Here is a 19,650-nt window from a genome sequence, read left to right as displayed (position 1 = left end):
TTATGTACTGCAGTGGGCTCAGGTAAAAAGTGGTCACTAGAGGAATTTATAGTTGTGGGCTGCTTAAGTGTTTTAATCTTGCTTATGTAGTCTCTGGTAAAAGAAAATAATGCTTCTAAAATCCACCTAGATAGTGAAAAAGCATGCAAAGAAGATGTGAAGAAAACCCCAAAACATCCTGTTATTTTACCAGTTTTATCTCCTCCAGTCCTGCTCTCTTCAGTTTTCTGATGCTTACTTCTATTTGCCACATTTCGTTTATCCTTATATTCCTTCTCTACGGTTTCTCAGTGTGTGAATATTTGAAATGCCCTCAAGGTACATAGCCAGCCTTGTATATTCAATTCAATTTCATTATGTTTGTAGATTTCAGTCCCGAAATAAACTCTGCAGCATGTGGTGAAACAATAAACTTTGCCGGCTTGTGGTGCATTCTGAAAACTCTAATGGTATTGTTACTGATGTACCTGTCTCAAACTGCTCAGGATTTTAAAATCACTCCAGTTTTGTTCTGTACATTTTTTTTTTTCCTTTTTGTGTCATATATATTTACATGATATATATAAAAAGCTCTTGGTTCTGCATTTATACACTAAAAACATGTTTAACATTTGTTTATTGTAATAATACCACCAAATTGTGATAGTATTCTGTATTTGTATTACAGAAACGGCTTTTAAAAAAGGACTAGGAAAGTTATTGTTACTGCTGCTATTTCTAGTCTTCAGAAGCTCCCATTGTGCATGATGTAGTTTTCAAACATAACATAAAAAGTCTTTATACTTATGTGGTCCCCATTACCATGGAGTTTGATCACCTCACAAGCAATGCATTTATGTTCACAATAGAGATCCCTCTGAGGCAGGCAAGTGCTATTATTTCCATTCTGTTTTTCAGGAATGAAGATGATAATGTGAAGGTCAAGACAACAGGACAAAGCAATTAGGCACCTAACAATTCAGATGGGAATTTCTAGGGAACTGAGATGCCTAAATCTCAAAGACAGATAGATGTCTCATATTCAACTACTTAAACACCTTTCTGTATGTGTGAGGTTGAGTTAAGTTAGCTGTGTAGTACCTTCTATCACCAACTGAGAGAGAGATCTTCCATAAATTTTGGGGGTTAGATATATCTCTCGATACGAACACTTGTGTCCTGGTTTCAGCTGGGACAGAGTTAATTTTCTTTGTAGTGGTAGCGGTGTTTCAGATTTGGTATGAAAGGAATGTTAATAACACATATTGTTTTAGTTGTTGCCAGGTGATGTTTATAGTTTTCAAGGGCTTTTTTCCAGCTTCCCAGAGAAGCTGAGAAGAAGCCCAGACAGAACGATGGAATGGCCAATGGAATATTACATACCATAGATGTCATGCTCAGTAAATAAATGGGGGTAATTGGGGGGTGAGTACTTGCAATCACTGCTCAGGATGGTGTCAATTCACCAGGTGATGAGTGATTTGTGTCATTATTATTTTTGTTGTTATTATTATTGATATTTTCCTTTTCTGTTATTTTTCTATTAAACTGTCTTTATCTCAACCCACAAGGTTTTCCTTTCCCCTCCTTTTCTCCCTCTTCTCCCTGCCCTTCTTGCAGAGGGGAGGTGCAGCGGGCAGAGAGGAAGGGGTGGTGAGTGAGAAGCTGCGTGGTCCTAGCTGCCAGCTGGGGTTAAACCACAACAGTCTTTTTGGCAGAGGGTTTTATCATTACCTCAGCCCTTTTTGGAAGGGTTGAGATAATGATAAAATTTATCATAAGCATTCATCGTATTAGGTTAATAGTCACAATATTGCATCTTGTAACATGCATGTGCTCCTTGTCATGGTGTTTATCATCCCTGGGAAATGTCTCAAGATTATCATTTCACTGTGACTTGTAGTGAGGGCTTATGATATGATGAAACACAATATGATGTGCTGTGGCTGTACTTGTTAATGATTGAGAGGGGTGAACAAGGGGAAATGGAGCAGCAGTTTTCATCTTTGTATTTCAGGGACCTAGTGGAAACTTGTAATAATTACACTTTTTACCTTTTGTCCTCGGAGAACCAATCTCTCTCTTCTCCAGGACAATTACAACAGTATTTAGGAATTCTGAATAGCCTTGGGATGCTCAAACCAGCGTGCTCTTATTGCTCAGTCTTCTGAATGTGTTTCAGGTCTTGCTTAGGGTTAAACATCAGTGTGTACGCAGGTACACTATTCCAAGCCCCACAACAAGCACTGTGGCTACTACAACCCCTGTGATGAATGTTGCGGCTATGCCAATCCTGGTGACAGGCTCTGCAGCTACTCCAACTCCCATGAGAAGTGATGCCGGCTACTCCATCCCCTATGACGAGTGCTGTGGCTACTGGACTAGAGAACCCACCTGTGCTGATATCAGTCACTACTATACAGAAGAAGAAATACACAAAAACCCCAGTCCGCTTAGTAAAGGATGAAGGTGAATGGCAGTTAGCACGAGAACAAGAGGAAGAACAATAGGTAATCACTTGATCCTTATCCCTGGGTGAGCTGTGAGATACACGAAAAAATGTCAGTTGCCATCCAGGTGAGCAAATTGCAATTGGGATAATGGGGCCAGTAGCTTGGAATTAGGGTGTAGGAAAGCCAAGCAGCTGGGATCTCTATCTAGGGGAGGTGGCATTGACAACGTGATTGGAAAAAGAACACAAACCCTCAACGTCTGGAGGTGACTTCTATTAGCTGTGAAGGAAAGGTATCCCTTCACAGAAGATATTATATGCAGAATATACTTTATAGCGGCCTTCTAGTACCTGAAGGGGGCCTACAGGAAAGCTGGGGAGGGGCTGTTTGCAAGGCCATGTAGCGATAGGATGAGGGGCAATGGTTTTAAACTAGAGCAGGGTAGGTTTAGATTAAACATTAGGGAGAAGTTCTTTACAATGAGGGTGGTGAGACACCGGCACAGGTTGCCCAGAGAGGTGGTGGAGGCCCCATCCCTGGAGGCATTCAAGGCCAGGCTTGATGAGGCTCTGAGCAATCTGATCTAGTTGAAGATGTCCCTGCTTACTGCAGGGGGGTTGGACTAGATGACCTTTAAAGGTCCCTTCCAACTCAACACATTCTGTCATTCTATTCTATGATATGTCACCCAGGTCATTCTATGATATGTCACCATCATGGACAGAAGTATCCAGTACCTGAGGGAATTAGCTTTGTGGGAGCTGATTTATCATAACCTGGATGACCCGCAGGCCAAACACAGATCCAAATGAAGTCCAGTGCATCCAACCCCTATGGTGGAAGTTGTAGAAACGATAAGTTTCTACATTGGCGCCCATGAGCTGGGAAGACAAAGAGGCACCCACAGTGGATGCAGTGGCTGGCCAGCTCCAGCAATGCAAAGAAAATCTTTCTATTTCCATAAGGGTCTTCATCTCAGCTGTGGAAAGACTGGTCTAGGAGGTCCAGAAACTCAGAGAAGGTAGGTTCTACTCTCTACCTGTACATACCAGAATCTCAGCTATTAGGAGTAAGCATATCCTGGCTCAAGAAAGAGGATATAGAGGGTACACACCACAAGGCACCTTGTGGTTTTACCTCCGCGACCACAAGAGGGTTAATTAGTCCCTCAGGGTGCCTGGTTCTCTCTCTTTTGAGAGGAAGGCTGGCTGATCAGCTTGAAATTGGGTGATGGAAGTTAGATGGGATGAATTCAACTCTAGCTGATTTATCTGAGATTGTGTGAAAAGTGTGTGGCAGAAGAAGAAGGCCCCAGAGGATCCTCTGAAGCCTCAAATCTTTCATTTGTGTGCTCGTATGATGGCCCACCTTCTTCAAAACAATAACATGCAGATATACAGTCTCTTTAGGCAGATCTATCTGAGGATTTGCGAACTGAAATAAAAAAAATAAAATAATAATAAAAAATACCTGCCTTATATAACAGGTATAACTTACATAGCTGACACAGTGCATTACATTTGAAGTACAACTTGTTGGTCTGTTTCTCTCCAGCATCATTTTACACACATAGACTTTGTCTTTTATGGGCTCAGATTATTTTTATCTTTAAAAATTCTTTACAGTACATTGAAGGAAGCATGGATAGAAGAATATTTGTATTACTGATAAACTGAAATACCTCTAAAAATAAATAAAACACACTTCTGACAAACTATTGCCCAAACAAAAAACTGCCAAAGAAGCTAGGCAAAATTTTGTTCAGTTTTTTCCTCCTTGTTACTCATTGAAGCTCATTTTAATTTTTTTTTATTGCTATTGGTTTTACATGGACAGAAATCAGATACAATGGTGATAGGCAGCATAAAAAACAACAAATAAACAAAAGATACACATGCAATTAATTTCCATATAGGACTCCTAAAATTAACAACTGAAAATTCTTCTCAATTCTCAAACACTCTATGGTTTTATTCTTCAGTTTCTTTTCTGATTTTTACTAGAGGGTTATTTTTTAGAAATTAATGGTCTAATGCAGAATCTTCTAAATAAAGGAAAATCTTTCTTAGTAATTTAATTATTTTAAAATTTAATTAAACATTTAATTTTTTTTAGTTTAAAAAATATTTTTTATTCATTGATGACTACAATTCATTTTCTTGTGTTTTCTTTCTAAAATTAGCCATATTTTCAAAGTTAGCTCTGTACTGTAATGTTTTATGTACCCTAGTTGTTTTTTCTCAATGCCTACTTAATTAACTTAAAATTTAAAGTACTTCATCAACTTTCCTTACTTTTACTACTCTTTGTATTCAGTTTGTAATATAGGATGGTGTTATTACAAGGCACCTGGTGTCTAGATTTCTGTCCAAGATCATTAATCCTATAAGACTTTCTTAAGAACTTTAATATGTATTGCACCTTAACTGGCTGAGAGTGCCGGCTACATTAGTATTTATTCACTGGCAATAATATACTGAAGTAGGCATGGTTTGTATTACATAAATATTGATTAAGTGTAACTTCTATCAACACGGAGTGCTGGAATACTGTAATCTGTATAACTGTAAGAAAGAAAATGAGTGAACATATGATCATAACTTTAGTTTTCTCCAGGCAAGAGAATAGCAAAGAAAAAATAGGTAAATGTTTAAGGAAAAAAACAATGGGAGGAAGAGACTTTTGGAACTTAGGCCTGAATTCATCCAACCTAGCTTTAAACTCTTACACATGATCTAAATAGAATTGCAGCTGATTAAAGTTCTGTATATAGGAAACAGGGAGGTACCTCCAAGTGGTGATGTAGACTGAAAACCCCTTGGGAGACATTTATCTCTTTCCAGTGATTATAAAGAAAGTTTATACTGACAGTTTCCTAAACAGCATCTCAGGAAAACTCTCAAATTTAGGTAGGAGGAACTCAGGCCCTAGGGGATGCTTCATCAACATTTACAATGAATAACTGAAGAAGAACTGAATGAGGGAAAGTATTCATTGAAATGGAAAAAAAAAAAAGCTCAACCTTCAATCAATAGGTGTTCACCGGATAATTAATCCAAAGATCCAATAAAAAAAGTTAATTTAATTCTCTCTAGATATTTCCTAATGAAAGCTTATCACCAAAAGCATTTCTCCTGTGCTGACTAAATTGCTTTAGATTTGTGCTGGAATTTGGAAAGCAGTTGCATCAGATAAATGTAAAGGTTCTTGGGGAACATTTAGTCCTTCTGAGCTGATCTCAGTTCAGTTCCTCTGGGTCACGGACTTTAAAAGGAAAATGAGAGAGTGAAAGACAGTTATCTTTAAACCTGTAAAATGGCTGTAACTCATTTTCTGTAATTGCAGTTTTGAGATATGTTTTTCTTCTCTCTTGCTGGCAGAATTATTTTTCCACACAGTTTTATTTCTAGAAGTAGGACTTTAGGACAAAGGGACAAAATTATTTTATGAACAAATGTCTCTTATTAAATAAAGCACTTGTTCTTAGATCGAAATATTTGCTAAAGTCACACCGCAGGTTACTCTGTTTATTTTTTAATGTCTGCTTTCATTCTTTATCTAGCTGTCTGTAAAATAGCAGATTGCCTATAAACTGCTACTGTTGGGCTTTAGGATAGTTAGTATGGTATACCTAAGACCTGAGACTCACCGGCATGGGCTCCTACTCCCGTTGAATTTCCACCATTTACAAATCATATCTTTTTAATGACATGGTACTCTGCCTTTGTTCAAAACACAAATTATTACCATTTTAGTTATTTACTGTTGCTATTACAGTTCCCTATCGGGACTGTAATTTCATTATGGTAAGCATGTTGAGTGCTCATATATATACATATACATAAAACAAAGGTGTAGTCCCTTCACAATCTAAATACAATATAGAATTAATTTGATCTATAATCATTGCTATGTCTTCAAACGAAATATAAAATGTATTGCGTCCTATCTCTACATCAGAATATTTAAAAAAAACACAAAACAACATAGTAATTATTTCATCAGACATTGCCCTGTCCTACCATTCATATTTTTCTCACTTAGGTGCTGTCTGCTACTTCCTCTGTGTTAGTTTATCTGAAGTGACAAACAGTTTAATGAGTATTTGTAAATTACGGCTAGTGATGTGTACTCACATTTTCCTGTGAGTCTCCTCCATTTGTCTAAATGATGATTGTTCTGTTTTTATCTGTAAGTGTATTTTGGCTTTTTGGACAGTGGATGTGTGGAGATTTTTGTATTTTGCACAATATATGTCACACAAAATACACTTTAATGTATCTTTTAAATAATTGTTGCTTTTCTGTTATTTCCGAATATACATATGTATGGATACAGATAAAGACATACAGAGATATCGAGATACAATGCACACACATGTATATATAATATTTTAATATATATTATAAAGAAAATTTTGCAATCCAAAGAGTCAGATTTACAAAGGTCTTATTATTTTCAAATCGGAGCTAACATTCTTCATTGTTACCTGAGGTGTGCAACTTTTAGGAATACAATTACAGATTAAGAGTATAGTTGAGGTTGGAAGGGACCGCGGGAGGCCATTTGGCCCAAGCAAGACTGCCTAGAGCTGGTTGCCCAGGACCATGTCCAGGCAGCTTTTGAATATCTCCAAGGAGGGAGAAAAAAAAAAAAAAGTGTTTCCTGCTGCTGAGATTGCTCCTCCCATGTTTCAGTCTGTGCCCATTGCCTATGGTCCTGTCATTGAGCACCGCTGTAGAGAGCCTGGCTCTGTCTTTGCACTCTCCCTTCAAGTATTTATATTCATTAGAAAGATCCCCCTGAGCCTTCTCTTCTCCAGGTTAAGCAGTCCCATCACTCTCAGCCTTTTCTCATAGGACAGATGCTCCGGTGCCTTAACCATATTTGTGCCCCTTTTCTGGACTCTTTCCAGTATGTCCATATCTCTCTTTTACTGGGGAGCCCAGAGCTGGACAGGACTCCAGATGCAGCCTTACCTGTGCTGAGTAGAGAGCAAGGATCATCTCCCTCCACCTGCTCGCAGCACTCCTCCAAATGCAGCCCCGGATGCCATCAGTCCTCTTTGCGGAATGGGCACACTTTTGGCTTATGTTCCAGTTGGTCTCCAGCAAGACCCCCAGGTCCTTTTCTGCAAATCTGAAAGGAACCTTGTTCTCTAAAATTCAAATTGTTTCTTGAAGGTATCAGCCTTGTTCCACTAGTTGTAGCCAAAAATAACACAACTAACGTGAAGTAATGTGGGGTGTGTCCAGCTCTACATGCATAATCTAGAAACCATCAGAAAATGTTATCTATAATGGAATAAGTATTCTACAACAGCCGGCTGGGAACTCACTGTAAAGAGCATCTTTTCCTTATTTATCATGTAATACTTCCTTAGGTCTGAAATAAGAAAGCATTTATAAGCTATTCATGCATTTCTGAGCTATTACTGAGTAATTATTTCTCAGTAGTTCCATGTGTAGACAAGCTCTAAATACAAGAAGTACTTACATTTCTTTTTGGAGTAATATAGTTGAAACAATATAGCCATGACCCGATGTAATGAGGTATAAAGAAGGGCCTGAGAATCCAAATGCTTTCCCTGCGGACTCATAGATACAGGCACTGATTGGATCTGTTTGTCTGAGGTAGAAACAGACGTGTAAAGCCAGCAGGCAGCATGTTCCACAGAGGGAGGAATCCTGGCCATGTCAGAAAGCTCAGCACAGAAATTGTGAGCAAGGAAACTGTCAGTTCCTGTTTGCTTCTACTTTATTTAGGAAAACGAGACTTTGTGACTGTTCCATAGAGGTAAATTGGCTGGCAGCAAAAAAAGCATCCAACCAGTATCTGTTTCACTTCATGATGGAAACTTAAGAGTAAGACCTGAATGCTACCTGTCCAGGATCAGCAATACATAAGTGCGTAAAGTAACCCAGTGTATTGGTTTAGTTCAATGTTGCAAAGGGTTGAAAAGACTCTTGAGAAGGAGAGACAAAGAGAGAACAGGGTATGTTGTTACTGAGTCTTACAAGGAAAGAAAATTGTCAGAGACAAGGACGTAAGTCTCAAAATAATAGGAGTCTTCCCCAGATGACAGAAAATAATAAGCCTTGGGAAAAGATAGACAGATTATAGACTGTTATGAAGAGGTTTTCCTGTGAAATGCTTTGGTTTTAAGCAAACATTATTTGTTTACTGAGTTCTTGAATGCCTTGTACTGAGACCATATGACGTTAGTGCCAGCGACATCAGTCTGAGTATATAAAAACTCCACCCTGAGAGAAGAGGCCGCTTGTAGCTTGACTCCTGCAGGGGTGACTCAAAGGCACCATCTATAGAAGTTTCCACTGCCGTACATCTGTTGTTTCTGGCCCTCTGCCCAAGACAGGGAGCTGGTGGCAATGCACCCATTTGCCTGCATTTCCCATATGTGAAACTCCAAGTGTGGTGCTGGAAGGGAAGAAGGAGAGGGAAAAGGACAAGAAATGTGATTCAAAACCTGAGATGAGGCTGAAAACCAGCCAGGTTACACACTCAGATTTCAGAGTGTCATACTCCCTTGTGCATGAGTTCAAATGTAATAAAAAGGTCATGAGGTTTCCAAGCTTAACCTTCATCTTTGTCTGTGATAGTCTAACAGAAGACTTCTGATACCATTAGCTGAGAACATGTAAACTCACTGATTTTTAACACACAGGTTTTTATTGGATCTATTGTGAGGATTGGACATTAGGAAAAAAAATCTTCAGAGAAAGAGTGGTCAGACACTGGAATAGGCTGCCCAGGGAGGTGGTGCAGTCACCATCCCTGAATGTGTTTAAGACTCGTTTAGAAGTGGTGTTAAGGGATATGGTGCAGGGGAGAACTTTGTAGAGTGGAGTTGATGGTTGGACTCAATGATCCTAAGGGTCTTTTCCAACCTAAATGATTCTATGATTCTATGACTGGGCATTAGCCTTAATGTCTGATTTAGTGGACCTGCTGTGGAAGTCCACTTTAGCAGATCTCTCAGGAGATTACCTGTGGGCTCATTTTACTTCTGGACAGTGTATAGCAAACCTTGGAGAGGAAAAAATACTTAACCAAGGGGACAGGAATATAATACAATATCTGTCATTTTTACATCCAAAAGTTGTATTTGTATAGCTGAACAGGGCTTTGATTCTGATTTAGGGATTACAATTAGCATTTAATTTTGTCAAGATGCAGAGGTGATAACTGCATGGACTGTTAAGTCTTCAGGTGAGCAAACACATTGAACAGTATTTATAAGAGGCATGCTAGAATTCACTACAATATAAAGACAAACACATTTCAAAGTAACTTGTGACTACTGACACTTGCTTCCATTTAATTTTTATTAACTATTGCTTATTACTCGAGTCAAGAAAAATCTGTGGATTATTTTATCAAAATGTGGACAGGTATTTTGCTAAACAGCTCCTCAAAGACTCTTTAACCATCTTCTTCCATTGCTAAAGTACTCAAGGAAGTTATTAATGAGCACTGCAATATTGCACAGATGCCATGGTACAAAGTGACCAGAGGGAAAGAGACAACGCTAAGTGGAATTCATTGGAGTAGGTGGGGGGTGAGGAAAGAGAAACAGTCAAGGACAATTTTACTCAGACAAATGAGTAGGATAAGATCTACAGCCAGGAAAACAAATGAGGAGGCTGAGAAAGAAACAAATGAGCAATAAAACAAAACCCCACAGAGCAAAGCCATGCTTCTGATGAAGGGAGCCAGTATATTTTAAAGGCACAACAGAAGAAGAATTTTGCGTACACTTTCACCTATAAGGCAGCGTAAGGAAGTCTAAAAGTTTGTCTGCCGTTATGCAGGCATGGCACCTACCCTCCATCATAAAATCATGACGGAGCTTCTTGTGAATTAAAAACTTTGAACTGTGAAAATTAGTTTTCCAGTGGTGTATCTCCTAAATAATTCAGGAGTAGTCTGATGTCTGTATTTAAGCCAACAGCAGCTGCACAAGCGACAGAATTACTGAGTCCTACTGCAGATAGAAAACAAAAAGATTACACGGAGCACTTGTAAAAGATAGTTCTTGCTGGAGTGGTGGAAGGAAGAACAAGGTGTAGGGTGGATTATGAGGATGGTAAAACAAGGGACAACAGGAACAAGTTGTGGCTTGGGAGGCTCAGACTGAATGTTTGGAAAAGTAACATCCTAGGAGGGTTGGGGAGCACAGGGAATGTTACCCAGTGAAGCTGTGCTATCACCATCCTTGGGGTTGTGCAAGACTTGTCCAGCCTAGCCAAACACTGATCTGGTCTATTATAGCGAAAGTGCTGCTGTGAAGGGGAGGTTGGACTAGATGTCCTCTAGAGGTCTGTACCAACCCTCATTTCTCTTGTTCTGTGGTTTCCTACTTCTGTTAAACCTTTTCCTTTGAGATTACTGCTGCTGCTGCTGTGATGCAACAATTGGGATCTCCAGGTAAAATACAGCAGCAAATCAAAGAAACGGTGGAACACAGAAAAGATGAACAGCAGAATTTAGGGATATTTACCTAAATCACTGTGGGGTTTTTTTACCATATCACATAAATCTGAAGAGTGGGCATTTCAGGACTCCGAATAGTGCCCCAATCCATAATATTTCTTCTGTAAATAGAGAAGACACCAGCAGACCACATAACTGCTATGTGCCTATCTCATTTCCTGAGGCAAAAGTAAAGAATTCAGTTCTTGTATCCTATTCATCTCTTCTGTCTCTTCTGTATGGTTAGAATATATTTCTCTGATTTCTTGCTGTGCTTCTTGCTGAGGATCCTGATTCTTTATGCCTAACATGCTGTCCTCCAAATACACTACAGCAGCAGCATTAGTCACTTAAGGACAAAGTGCTCTTGGATACAGCACATTGTTTTCTTCAACAGACAAATAAAATGGATGGTATAGCTGAGACTGCTTCTACTGTGGCTTTTAATGTCTCTGACCTCCTCCAGTCTAATTGGAAAGCAGCACATAGGTAGTGACTGATTTACCCTTTGCATAGACATTTAAAATTGTGCATTGCAAATGCAAAACAGCACTTGTCTGATTTTAAGGAGGGGTGGGGTGTAATTTTTACATATACATTCTAAAGTATCATAGAATCATAGAATTGTTGAGGTTGGAAGGGACCTTTAAGATCATCGAGTCCAACCTTTAGCCTACCCTGACAAGAGCCACTTCTAAACCATGTCCCTCAGTGCCCCATCTACCCTTTTTTTAAACACCTCCAGAGATGGTGAATCCACCACCTCCCTGGGCAGCCTATTCCAATGTTTAATAACCCTTTCAGTGAAAAAAATGTCTCCTAATATCTAATCTAAACCTCCCCTGACGTAACTTGAACCCGTTTCCCCTCGTCCTATCACTTGTCACCAGGGAGAAGAGGTCAGCCCCCATCTCTCTACAACCTCCTTTCAGGTAGTTGTAGAGGGTGATAAGGTCTCCCCTCAGCCTCCTCTTCTCCAGGCTAAACAACCCCAGCTCCCTCAGTCGTTCCTCATAAGGTTTGTCCTCCAGGCCCCTCACCAGCTTTGTAGCCCTTCTCTGGACACGCTCCAACACCTCAATGTCCCTCCTGTAGCGAGGGGCCCAAAACTGAACGCAGTACTCGAGGTGGGGCCTCACCAGTGCCGAGTACAGGGGGATGATCACTTCCCTAGTCCGGCTCACCACACTATTCCTGATACAGGCTAGGATGCTGTTGGCCTTCTTGGCCACCTGGGCACACTGCTGGCTCATATTCAGCCGGCTGTCAACCAACACTCCCAAGTCCTTTTCTGTCGAGCTGCTTTCGAGCCACTCTGCCCCAATCCTGTAGCACTGCATGGGGTTGTTGTGACCCAAGTGCAGGACCCGGCACTTGGCCTTGTTGAACCTCATACCATTGGTCACAGCCCATCGGTCCAGCCTGTCCAGATCCCTCTGCAGAGCTAACCTACCCTCAAGCAGACCAACACGCCCGCCCAGTTTAGTGTCATCTGCGAACTTACTGAGGGTGCATTCAATCCCTTCATCCAGATCATTGATAAAGATATTAAAGAGAACCCGCCCCAGCACCGAGCCCTGGGGGACACCACTTGTGACTGGACACCAACTGGATTTAACTCCATTTACCACCACTCTCTGGGCACGGCCATCCAGCCAGTTTTTTACCCAGCGCAGAGTACACCTGTCCAGGCCATGAGCAGCCAGTTTCTCCAGGAGAATGCTGTGGGAAACAGTGTCAAAAGCTTTGCAAAAATCCAGGTAGATAACATCCACAGCTTTTCCCTCATCCACTAAGTGGGTCACCTTATCATAGAAGGATATATATATATATATGTATATATACTTTATATATACGTTCTTTCAAGTATAAGTACACTTTCTTTCAAGGCCAGGTTGGATGGAGCTTTAAGTAACCTGTTCCACTGAAAGATGTCCCTGCCCACCACAGGGGGGTTGGAACTAGATGATCTTCAAAGTCCCTTCCAACCCAAACCATTCCATGATTCTATGGTTCTATGATAAATATATGCTATAAGGCATTTTTCCTCCAAAAAGTTCATATCAGGAAGAATGTTTTTGCTTATTTTCTTTGCAGTATTTAAGAAACAGTCTGAATTGAGGCTACTGAAAGTCTGTGGCAGCTTTTGCCGAATATTGCTCATACCAGATTCTGTGGCAGATTATACAATGTATGAGAAATTTCTTCAGGCAATTTCACTAACACTTACAAAACCCAGCAAATGCCATGAAACTTTCCTGTCTTTAGTGAGATCCTTTAGATAATTCTGGCTTTTTACTTTTGACTAGTCTTGGCATTTAAAAACATTGCATTTCTAAAATATTTGTCATTCCCACGGGCTGCACTCTCTCTTTGTCCCTCAATTCCTTTATGAAACCTCTAGAAAAATCTTTCTCTTCACAGTGAAGGCAGGATTCATATCACCTAACCTTGGCTGCCTAAAAGTTAGGCATCAAGTCTAAGCTAGTCATTAAGGCTGTAGTCTACAGCTGAGAAAGAGTGAGCAAGAGATAGAGTGATTCATCCTACAAGTCTTGGACAGCTATTTCAGGATGTCATGAAATTTCCTTTGGGAGTGTCTGCTTATTTCCTCCACTGACTACATATGGTGCTTCAGAGAAGGTAACGTTAGGTGCAGTGGGTCCTTTCCTTTCCTTGGATGCCTTTTCTAGGCTGCTTAACATGACTTCACAACACCAGTTTCTGTGTAATGAATCCTGATTCATGTGTGACTGGTGATATTTAAATGAAGGGATTTGAGTCTCTGGTGATGTAAAGATGCTAAATTTTCAGTACTCATATTGCAGCAGTATTAGGAGAACGTCTTGCATTTGCTGTGAAAAATCAGGATAGCTGTGGTTAGTGCCTCATTCAGCTTAAAACCTTAGATACAAATTTGAAAAAAAAATAGGTGTTTGCATTTTTTAAACTATTATGTAAATTCTTCCTTTTCAGGTAAATGTTGTGGAAGAGCCACTTTTCAAGATGTTTGCTGCTAGGTATTTTTATAAAAAAAAATATACAGTGGAACAGCATAAAATTTGTATTTTATAGAGATATTCTGTCAAATTGGGTAAAAAGGGTAGGGCCCATCTTTTGCTTTGTGCTTGAATTGTGCCTTGTGTACCATTTGTTGTGTATGACCTTTGCCCAGGACTCACAGGTGCCGCCTCAGTGCAATTCTCCTTAAGACTAACTGTTGTCAGCTCTTCTGGTCAGTGACTCATGAAATCAACATTACATTAACATATATTTCGAAACATGCTCCCTTAACAAAAAAGCCACAGCCTCTTGCATCCCATTTTTAAACAAAAGTTTCAGCTCTGAATCACAGAATTGTAGGGGTTGGAAGGGGCTTTCGGAGATCATCTAGTCCAATCCCTCTGCCAAAGCAGGTTCACCTAGACCAGGCTGGCAGGAATGTGTCCAGGCAGGCTTTGAATATCTCCAGAGAAGGAGACTCCACAGTCTCCCTGGGCAGCCTGCTCCAGTGCTCTGTTACCCTCAAAGTAAAGAAGTTTTTCCTCATGTTGAGATGGAATTTCCTGTGTTCTAGCTTGTGCCCATTGCTCCTTATCCTGTCACCAGGAACCACTAAGAAGAGTCTGACACCATCCTCTTGACACCCTCCATTTAGATATTCATAATCACTGATAAGATCCCCTCTCAAGTCTTCTCTTGTCCAGGCTAACCAGACCCAGGTCTCTCAGCCTTTCCTCATAAGAGAGGTGCTCCAGTCCTTTGATCATCTTTGTAGCTCTCTGCTGCACTCTCTCCAGTAGTTCCTGGTCATTCTTGAACTTGGAGGGGGAAGAGTAGAGGGGGGAGGATAACCTCCCTCGACCTGATGACCATTCTCTTTTTAATGCATGCCAGGAGACCGCTGACCTTCTTGGCCACGAGGGCACATTGCTGGCTCATGGTCAACTTGATGTCCACCAGGAATCCCAGGTTCTTCTCTGCAGAGCTGCTTTCCAGCAGGTCAACCCCTAATCTGTACTAGTGCATGGGGTTATTCCTCTGTAGGTGCAGGACCTTACACTTGCCCTTGTTGAACTTCATTAGGTTCCTCTCCGCTCAGATCTCTAGAATGTCCAGATCTCACTGAATGGCAGCACAGCCTTCTGGTGTTGTCAGCCACTCCTCCAAGTTTTGTATCGTCAAGCAAACACGCTGAGGGTACACTCTGTCCCCTCATCCGGGTTGTTGGTGAGTATGTTGAACAAGGCTGGACCCAGTACTGACCCTTGGAGAGCACCGCTAGTTACAGGCCTCCAGCTGGACCCTGCGCTGCTGATCACAACCTTCTGAGCTCTGCCATTCAGACTGTTCCACTTCACTGTCCACTCATCTAACTCACACTTCCTAAACTTACCTATGAGGATGTTATGGGAGATAAAGTCAAAAGCCTTGTTGAAGTCAAGTTAGACAAAGTCCACTGTTCTCCCCTATACCTTAAAGAAACCCTATACATTAAAGACACTCTAAATCATGGCAACAATGAGGAATTTACGGGTTGTGTAAAAGGATTTGTTTGTGTTTTGTTTATAGTTTTTGCCCAAGGTTAATTTTCAAGACTGTGAATTTTTTTGGACAGAGTGTTTTTCTATGAAAAAATATAGAATAGTAATATTAAAAAAAATATACTTCTTTATTTTCATTTGGCTAGGCTGTTTATTTCCAAAACATGTTTAAAAATATGAAAATGCAAAATGTTGATTGATCGTTTCTAAATATTGTTCTCTTTTGAATTTTCTTTGTTATTAAAATGACTGTATACAAGGTTTTGAATGGGATAAAAAAGTTAATTTGATGGGAATAAAATAGTTATTTCAGCCTGTAATCTGTAATCTGCTTTTAATTTTTTTTTTTGACCTAATTAAACAATATTGAATATTTGATATTCCCCAAATTTGTAAAATTATTTAAGGTCAAAATATGCACACTATTTATTTAGAATCACTTATTATGATACCTGAAGGGGACGGAAATCAGGCAGTGTCCAGTTAGTATGCTCTTTGTGAGATGTGACCCATAGAGTGCTTGCAAAGAGATGCAAAATAAATGTTTCTCCTGTCCTTACCGATCCCCAGACCAAATTCATTTCACTTAACAAATCCTTGTATAAGTTTCATTAGCATACCTTGAATGCAAGTATATCTGGGAACTGACTCATATGCATAAGCGAATTTCTTTACTTCTTATGAAGTCCATCTTTCTCCCTAGACACAATGTAAATCCTTTCATAGACTGGTTATCCTTCTTTCTGAAGTCTGGATTAATGCATTCCGTTCTGTCAAAAATGGTGCATTGCTACTAAATAATGAGTAAGATCTCCTGGTTAAATACAACAAAGAATATTTCTTCTTTTTTTGTCATGCTAACAAGCAAATCATTTAGTTAAGTGGAAAAGATAAATCAAAAGATGCCACAGTTCCTCCTATCTATGATGATGATGACCGTTGGTTTTATTATTATTGTTATTACTTGTTTCATAGTGATACTTAGAGAATCTAAGATAGAAACTTAGTAACTGGCAGTTCATGAAAACTGTAGTTGTAGGCTAGACCTTGATATTGTTCTTTGGGCCAAAATAATGCAGGGAGATAGGTTGTTTTGCCCCAGCAGGGAAGATATTCTCTGTACTTACTACCTTTGACTTATGTATGAATTCCCATAGGTTGAGCAGCAATGAAACTAGAAACTAGAGATGGAAAAGACTTAGTCCCATCTGAGCAATGCTCTCTGTGACAGGCAAAAAGGAAATATGGGTGCAAAAACTGGAAGCCATTTTTGATCTTTTTTGTAGAGGAAGAACAAAACTATGTATTTACTGAGCTGGCATAGAGGCCAAGTCATAGACGACAAAGAACTGTTTCTCCTAACAGTTTCTTTATGCCTGTAAGAAACTATTTTATTCTATGCTGTAGCAAAGAACAAGGGCATCAGATATTTTATATTTATCCTAGAATGTCTGTTCAAGGCAAAAAGTCCTGTTTAATTTACTTTTCAGCTGGGAAGAAAGGAGGAAAACGTGTACTGCTAGTACTGTTACAAAATGCAACTAAATTAATCAGTGTACCTACCTAGGAAAGACACAATTTGAGATCCACTTGAACAAAAATTGCTGCAGAAACATTGGTGCCTTGGTAGCATTGTAATCTACAAGTAGTTAGAGCTAGGTTTATACCTATCTAACTGTTCTCCTGACAAATCTTTGAACATTGCTGCCAGGAGAGTTTCTCCACTGCTGGGATACTCTGAAAAAAGTATTTTCTGTTTTGAAAATCCATATAGTGTTCTGTGAGTTCCCATGAATTCTTGAAATTTGCAAATGAAAAGGGCTGTAAAGTTCAGAGCATGCATTTCGGACAATTATGTACTTAGCATGCAGGGTGTTTTATGTTTTCTGTCATATTTTGGGCCTTTTGAAATGTTCCCTCAGTAGTAGATTATATCATCTGATAGGCAATTTACGTACATGTCTTTCCTGTCAAATCGCTTCCCTTAACTATAGACTTGGATGTGAGTGATTAATGAATAATAGATGTAACGCCATTCAAAATCTGTCATGACGTACTCATGCTCTCACTTAAATCCTACTGATCCTGGTGCCTCTCCCTGACTCACAGCTTTTGTTTTGCTGCAAAAATTCATCATTTAAATAAGGGGAAGATAGGGACAGGAAGTGCCCTGCATAATTCCTTTCTTCATCCCTTTCGATTGCTTGCTTAGGCTAAATTGTGCTGTAAAAGTTACCGTTTTGTTGGTTACTAAAATATTGCATTATCTTTTCAGAGGCACAGTGCTCCCTATCATGTTTCTGCAGATTTCCGTGCTATTCTGAGACATGTCCACATTATGGAAGCACTTCTAGCTTCTAGCTAAGGGCTTCAGAACATAAAAGATGTATTCTGCGACCTCCGGTGTGCACATGTAAAGAGGCATGAACTTTCGGGTGAATGAGTACTGTGTGGGAGATAAGCGAGCCACTGTTACCGGGGATGTTTAGTGCAGCAGACTCTCATAACAGAGCCTGCTGTGGTGGCTAGTGCGAGGCGAGTCGACAGGCACACAGCCTTCCTATATCTGTTTTTCCACCCAGCTGTTTTGACCAGCTAGGCCTAAGGACCAGCAGTGGTTTGTGATTATTTAACAGAAAGAAAAAAGTGGAAAAAAATTAATCAAAAAGACTTCTTTCTGTTTCTTCCCTTACTTTCTGCCTACACCAAGCTAGTAATCAAGCTTGCCTTTTTTGCTGTTTTTTTAGTTTCTCTCTCTTTTTCTTCCCCCCACACCACCCCCACCCCCCACCTCCCCCGGCCTTCTTCACTGAAACTGTCTGTAATAATCTTACTGTTCTGGCCCTACAGCATTAACATTTCACTAGTTTCACTAAGTGTCAAAAAACCAATTTTGCTTATGCCAGCAAAAACTCAAAATACGTATTCCCTGTCTGTTTGAGACACGGGAAAGATAATAGGGTCAGGTTGCACACTTTCTCTATAACTTCTGCAGTTCATGCTGAAAAGGTTTCTCTTTCCTTATTTAACATTATAGATGTAATTCTGCTGCATCACTATATTTTTACTGAATCTGAGTTTTCCGGGCATAAAATGAAGTAAGTAATGGAATTAGGTGGGTTTTTTTTTCTTTTCTTCTTTTTCTCATGTAAAGTCCTTTGGCTTTTTAATGTGCATGTGCATCTTCCTCTCCTTATGTTCTTTTTCTTCCAGTTTCTCCTCGCTGCCCCACCACCTGCCATCCTGACCCATCCCTTTACCACCCACAGTCTATCACCTACAGCATAACAGCTGCTTGCCACTCTTCTCAAAGAAAGAAAAATTAACCAGAAATTAACATCTCCTTGTTCTTATGTTATAAATTCAGCATCACTTAAAATAACATTCATAATTATTTATCCCCTGATATTTATCCCTTGATCCCTTTCCTCCGGTTTGCAGCCTGTCCTTGTGACAGTGTATTCTTTGATCATGAGGAAACTTTTGATTGAAAGCATGTGCTTCAGCAAGCTCAGCTGAAGTTCGTTTAAAACCAAAGATGTTCAGGATGCCTCCTGGGAAGCCTGGGACCTCACTGGATTCTGGCAACTTTGATTCCTGGTCCCACCCTCCGTACTGTGGCACACAGATTTGCACACAAAAGCTAACTGCAGAAGTCATGCTGGCAGAGAAATAAACTTCTCAGTTTCCCCGTCACCGTTCTAAATGAAAGCTCTGTTTTCCTTAGCCTGAAGTGTCTTTGGCTCCTCATTGAAGCTGGGAGACTCAAAACTATGCTTGAATAGCGGCACCTTTAGCACAGGCTGCTTTGGGAACCAATAAACCAATTTCCCCTGCCCTTGATTGGTCTCTTGAGGAGCACAGCATGTTCCCAGCCATTTTCAGATGCCAAAACTGTCATGACAAAGGCAATTAATATGGTAACAAGAGAGTTAGCATCCAAAACACTGTTTCCTGAGGGGCTTGTCACATAAGCTGCAGAAAACATTAGAAACAGTTACAATCTGCATTTCTTTCCCCAAATGCAAATTTCTACAAAACCTTGTAATTGCCCACATCTTGTATACTTGCAGTCAGGCAAAGATCAAAAGCCTGATTGAGTCAGATGCAGAATATATTACTCTTCGTAGTAACTCAGACCAGTAAAGGCTGCCTTGGTGAAGGAATAAAGGCAATGAACA

This window comes from Chroicocephalus ridibundus, chromosome 1 (assembly GCF_963924245.1).
Source record: "Chroicocephalus ridibundus chromosome 1, bChrRid1.1, whole genome shotgun sequence".
Classification (NCBI taxonomy): Eukaryota; Metazoa; Chordata; class Aves; order Charadriiformes; family Laridae; genus Chroicocephalus; species Chroicocephalus ridibundus.
The sequence above is the reverse complement of the archived record's forward strand: the minus strand, read 5'-3'. Positions refer to the sequence as shown.